Here is a 6,723-nt window from a genome sequence, read left to right as displayed (position 1 = left end):
GGTGACTTCCAAGCCACAAAACAGCATAAGGGTGTGTGGAGGTAGAGTTAGGCAACAGTAAGTTGATTTACTGAAACAGGAATTGAATGCCTCAATGCTGGGGGCCAAGGGTAAACCTCTGAGATTTATTTCTGGCTTTCTGTTTTTTAAGCCATCTTAGACAAAGTATTATGCTAGTATGGGAGTTTAAATGGATCTGACAGTGAGTTAGGAATTCCTGTTTGATTCAAAGTAACGCCAAACGAGAAAGTGTGCCAGAGCAAAGTTCAGCGGAGAGTAGCTATGCACAAGACATGTCCATTGTCACACCTGTTAAAGCAACATCTTTCTCATATAGCATGTCTATGTCTTAGTCTGCACACAGAGAGGGGGCATGGCACTTGGCTTTAAAATATGAACATGGAGAAAAGGACTCACTTGATGTGTTGCACTTTATCCCATGCAATCATTTATACCAGTGGTACTCAACCTTTTGGCCCTGAAGGCCAGATGAGTGGCACAGGGCCCATCTGTGGACTGGATTGGGCCCTGGGGCCTAGCGCTGCCTTCTGTCTGGCCCACACATTGGGATTGGGCCCCTCTTTCCCCCTGCATGCCAAATCGGGTCCCAAAGCCCTGGCACCGCTCCCTCCTGCCCAAGATGGGGTCCTAGGGCATAGCACCGCCCCCTGCCTTCCCCTGTGCACTGGGATTGGGTCCCAGGGACTGGTCACTGCCCCCTTCCATCTGCATATGCTACGATTGGGTCCCAGGGCCCAGCAGTACTCATGGGATTTGGGTCTCAGGGGCTTGGCACCCCCCTATTCTTTCCCTCTGCACACCAGGATTGAGTCCTGGAAAGCCGGCACTGCCTCTTCTCACCCTCCACATTCTATATTTGGGTCCCAGTGGCCAAACTCCACTCCCTTCCCACCCACCCAGATTAGGTCTTGGCAACTGCTGCCACCACACCCAGAAATGCATGCTGGGATTGGACACTGGGTGCAATGCACAGAACTTGGGATCCAGAGATTCAGCAGCAGAGGAGCAGTGGTACTGCTGCCAAATTTCTGGACCCATGGGGATCTCTGTGGGCTGAAAGACATGGTACCATTGGTCAGATCTGGCTCGCGGCCTGGAGGTTGAGCACCCCTGATATATACCATTGCAAAATGAGTGTAAATTTCACCAAATTAAAAATGATCACCTGCTTGCTAGTGCTTTGCCCAAGCTTTATGCAAGTGGAAAGCAAAGCAGCATCAGGTCCTAGCTTTACCAATATCATTGCTTCTATTCAGTATACTTAGAAGTTGTTGTTATCTGTTTATTACTGTGGAGCCCACATGTCCTTATGATGAGCAAGGATCCTGTAGCACTAAGCACTGTACAAAAAGCAGATAAAAAAGATGGCTCCTGCCCCAAAGAGCATCCAATCACAGTTAAACAAACAAATGGACATGGTTTTGTTCTGTTTTGCACCAGAAGGTACTTTAATGACTGCTTTTATTGCCCTGAAAGTATCCCAGGCCAGTCTAAGAGTGTGAGGGTCACAAATATTTTAGGACCTATAAGTCTGAGTGACTTGAGTGCAGTGATGACCAGCAGATATCAGCCTCCGTTCCTTTTTCCAGCCATATTTCACTTGTGTCCAGCAGAGAAGGAGTTAGGGGTGTAGGTACCTCACTATAACTCCTTCCTTCAGGGCTGCACTGATGGAAGTCAAAGCTACAGAGGTGGACCAGGCATAGGAAACTCCACCATAATCCACCTTTCTCCCTCCTCTCCTATTCACACTTCACCCATAACTCAGCAGGTCTTTCACCTTTCACCAGGAATGGAGGCACAGCTGCTATACAAGATAGCAAAGCCAACTCTACCTGGTTTCCACGGGTGGACAACTGCTCTGTGAATGCGACTTCTTCCCTGGCCACACTCTCAAAGTAGTCATACTGCACTAGAGAAGGCAGTCTATCATTTAATAAAATGGTGATCCCTTGTAATAAATCATTCCATCACGTACAAAAGGTAACCTCTCACCACCTCTCCACCCAAAGAGGAACTCAATCAGAGCCACAATAAATCTGCTGCAGGTCTGGGGCCTGGGCAATTAAAATATGTATTCTAAAGGAAGGGAATGTTTAGATTTCTTTGCTCCCGTTAGGATCTTTGGCAAGCGGCACATTTCTGCTTCAAGTAACTTTGCATAGAAACAGCCTTAGTACAAAAACGCCTGGTGTCAGAGTTCCTGTGTCAGTCACTAGGTGTCACTAGACAATATCTAATTACAGTCGAGATCAAAGATGCTGGTAAGTTTGCAAACCTATGTTATGAGTTTCACAACAATAGTAAGGTTATATTGTCTAAATGAAACTCACCAGCCTACCTATAGGTTTTATTGGGGGCAGCTGTTGAATATAAAGCCAAAGATTCTTGAATTTTCAAGAGCATTTCCTAAAGGACTTAGTCCTTCCTGACTCGAAAGAAGTTGTGTTGTCATTCTCATCAATGTGTTATTTCTTTCTTACAGCCAAACTTTTGCCTCAGAGACAGAAAACTAGACTACTAGTCTGTTCCTACCAGGGAGCACATTTTTAATTTAAGCTCAGTCCATTTTTTCCCCTTGAAGTCTGATTTGCTCTGCAAGAAAGGAAACAACTCTTGCCTTTTCTAGTTAGCTTTACAGCGTTCAAGATCAGAGAATTTAACATAAACTTAGATGGTCGTCACAGGGTTAGGCAGCCAGGTGCTTAAGTTATAGTATTCCTATGCTGGGAACACAGCTACATAACTGCTTGTCCTAAAGCAGCAGAATGCCTCCAAGTCTATGCATGTTCATTCAAATACTAAACATTGTTCAATTGGGTCTTTTCCACAAGATCTATTTCTATAATATATTCATCATTTTAAATTTGTTTTTGAATTTACAAATCTTTGAACACACATAGGAGATAACAGTGATGCTTTTCCATAATTCTGCTTGATATTTAGAGACCAGGGTGATGGACTCAGATGCTGACAAGAGTTTTTGCAAACCACACCATGTGAGGCTCACTCTTTGCTGGGTTGAAGGTCACTAAGACTGTGTTCACTACATAACAGACTACAGCACCTCTGTGCAAGAGTTGTCATCATTTCTGCACAGAGAAAATACAAGCATTCAGCATTTAAAATGTTATTGTCTTTCATTTGATACAAGTTTTATAAAGTTACAGCTTTATGCAAAACTATAAAACCAAAGTTCATTAGGTTTTCTTAGTGGGCAGAACGCATTCTGAGCTCAGTATTAGAATTTAATCAAATAGCGTTTCAAAGCAGTGATTAATTTACTTACGCAGCAATTACCGGCTATTTCATTGTTAATCTATTTTGTGACCTCTCCTAATTAGGGAAATGCATGAGTGTTGCTTGCATAGGAATGCTTGCAAATAGTAATTAAATATTTAATCAATTTGCAATGAAACATCCATGATTTTTGCACTCAGAATGGTTATAATTTTCATTTTTCTGTGTTAAATATTCAATGATTAATAAATTGCCTAATTATTGAGCAGAAACAACAAGGTGTTCTAAGCAGAACTAGTTCTTTAAAATATATGTTTTCTCATAGACTCTGCTAATTCAGGGCTTGCTCTGAAAGGTACTTGAATGAAGTTACTGCTTTGAGGCACTTGAGAGGGACTTCAGTGTTGGGAAGTGGAATATCTTGTTGCAAGACAGAGTAATTTAGAGGATGTTCTCCCTTCCTTCATTTGCTGTGTTGAGAAACATGTATCTTTTTGAGCCAGATTCTAATAACCTTACTCACTCTCAAAGGTATTTTACACAACAGGTGGTATCACTGAATGCTAATGAAGTAAAGTACTTCTCAGTGTGAATCAGGGTGTCACAATTTAGTGAACTGCAATAAATAGCAGAGCTATTCTAATATAAGTTACCAATGCAGAAATGAGTTGCTGCTTCTCCATGAAAACTTAAATGCATGCTGTGAAGCCCTGTCTTCTCCCTTACACTGGAGTAACTCCATTGTGAGAATGAGATTTAAATGACACCTTTAGCAATGATTAGTATGATTCAGTTTGAGACATCAGAGGTTTCCCCTCCAGCAAAGATCTGACCATGAATGTCAACTCACAAACCAAACCATTGGCCCCTTGAAAGGACAAACGAGGTCCCCAGTGACATTGTAACTTTATCTTGAACTAATTCACTTGAACTTCCAGAAATATTTCAGCAACTGGAAACTTTGAAAAGCTGGCACTGTACCCAAGTCCAAAATCCTTGCTCAGCAGCTGCCTGGCTCTGCAGGTAGCTAAATTCAGTAGATGCTTCCCTTTTTAACCTGAAATTTTTCAAGGGAGTTCTGCCTTGTGCACATGCTTGGCCTAGGCTCATGCCTCAAAGAACATACTATCTATGGCCCAAGCTCTTCAAAGCTACTCAGCCATATGCTTATATTCAATATACTTCAATGGGACATAAACATCTGTGATCTGGTCTCAACTAGGAAGTAAAGATGTGGTGGGAGAATTATTATCTAGTGCATATTAAAGTCTGCTAATGCCAAAGCAGTATAGACTTGAACACAGTTAAGTGTGGATTGAAGCCTACATGGTTTTGTCTATACTAGACTTAAGACGTGTTAGCTAACATGAAATTACCAACACCTTTTAATAAGATAAACTTTAAAATCTACAAAAGGACCTTAAGTGTTTTGATGGAAAGGAATGGACCCCAGCATGTGTTTAGGAGTTCACTGAATTAGATCAAAATGAAGATGTAGCATAACCAGGAATGATTAAAACAGATTGGTCAAAAGTATGAAGTCTACAGGTATAGTCATGAGTTGCTGATTGGCTGCTACTTCTTTAGTATCAGAGCAAGGCAGGGGGTTCTAGTTTGCTGATGGTACTACATGCAGATTGACCCTGTAGCGCAGTGTTCTCCAAAGTGGGGTGCGTGCACCCCAGGGGGTGTGCAAGACGATCCATTGGGGTGCAGGAAGAAAATATTAGAACTTCTATTTATATAGGTAGGGGTGCACGATCAAAAAAGTTTGGAGACCACTGCTGTAGAGCATAGTTTTTCAACCTGTAGTGCACATACCCCTGGGGGTACGCGAGATATAGGCCGGGGGTACATGGGTGCCCCAACACTCTCTCTTGCCCTCTTTTTCTATCTCTGTCACCCCTTCCTCCTCTTAAAACTATAGCAAAAAATTTGGTGCACCACGCATTTTGCAGCACTTTAAATTCCCCAGTAATAATTTGGCATGCCACGCAAAGCCCTCCTAGCTTTAGCCAACCCTTGGTTGGTTCAGTCCTCCTAGCTTTGGCCAACATCACCTGTAGCCCAGGTACATATTTGAGTTGTGCACCCCAGGTGTAAAAGGTGGCAACCCTACCCACAACGGATCAGATATCTGTCACATCACAGCCTTATATACACAGCCCTTCTTCCAACATATGGCACACATTAATCTGTAAACATAAAATCCGCTGGAAAATTAAGTGTTGGGGTTCTTATTAAAATTTTCAGAAGTTAGGGGATACTTGCTACTTAAAAGGTTGAGAAACAATGCTGTAGAGTACTTGTGAGCAGATGAGATTGTGCTCAGAAAGTTGATTCCTCGCTAAAGCAGAGCTTCCTAAATTGGTCTTTCCACATGAGAAACATATGCTTCTTTCCTACAGTCTACATTCTCCAACTTGGTCAACCTCATTTAGGCTCCAATTAGACAAACATGCTTATGTCCTGTGATTTCAAATATATAGATATGATCTAACAGAAATAATGTAACAAAGAGAATAATGGGTATTGCACCCCATGTAGTATCATTAACGTATCTTCATCGCCTAAAGTTAGTTAGTATTTACAATAAGCTATTCTTTCAAATGTAATTTCCATGTGTTATGTGCACTTACATACCCTTTGGCATGCATTCTTTTTGGATATTTAACTATAAGAATACAATCAGTGTGGTAGGAAAAAGAGGGAAACCTTTAGCAATGAATGCTAATGAGCAGCTTGAAAATTAGTCAGAGTGGGTACAAGTCAACCATGAACCAATCAACTGAAATGGAAACACTGAAAGATAAATGGGCTGAGCAGAATCAATCTGCTTTTAGATTAGAATGTGCTGACAAAGCTGGGAAACTTTTGATGAAACAAAGCCTGAATCTACTGAAATTTGATTGACACAATATGTTGATGCTTTTTGCCTTATGCAAACAGCTTTAAGTCTAATCACTTCACTTTACTATAGAACAACAATTTTAACTACCTGTGCCCTCTTCTCAGCCATAGATTGAATGGGAAAGCACGTGCTGATATACAGATAACTAACAATGAGAAGAACCCTGAGTCTCTGAAACTTCTACAAAATGTGAATTCAGTCACATTTTGTAGAAAAGTAATCTCAAAGCCTCATTTGTTTGCTAGCCAATAGGAAACCCCACAGTCACCTGTTCTGCATCTTTCATTAGAGAACAGATTTACATATAAGTGGTTGCTACAAATAGCTAGTGGTCTGGGAACACTTACAGTTTTGAAAATACATAATTTGTCATTAGTGTCTTTGACTCAGTGCATTTTTACTTGAAAGCCTGATTGCAATAGTATATGTCCCAGCAGAATATTGTGCTACTGTATGGTTCAGAAGTCATCACACTAAAAAGCTCAACATTGTACTTAACAGTGCAACTCATAACAGGTTACACAACTTATGCACACACAGATATCCTCCCT

This window comes from Gavialis gangeticus, unplaced genomic scaffold (genome assembly GCF_001723915.1).
Source record: "Gavialis gangeticus isolate Ggan-Ray unplaced genomic scaffold, GavGan_comp1, whole genome shotgun sequence".
Classification (NCBI taxonomy): Eukaryota; Metazoa; Chordata; order Crocodylia; family Gavialidae; genus Gavialis; species Gavialis gangeticus.
This window is presented reverse-complemented; position numbering follows the sequence as displayed.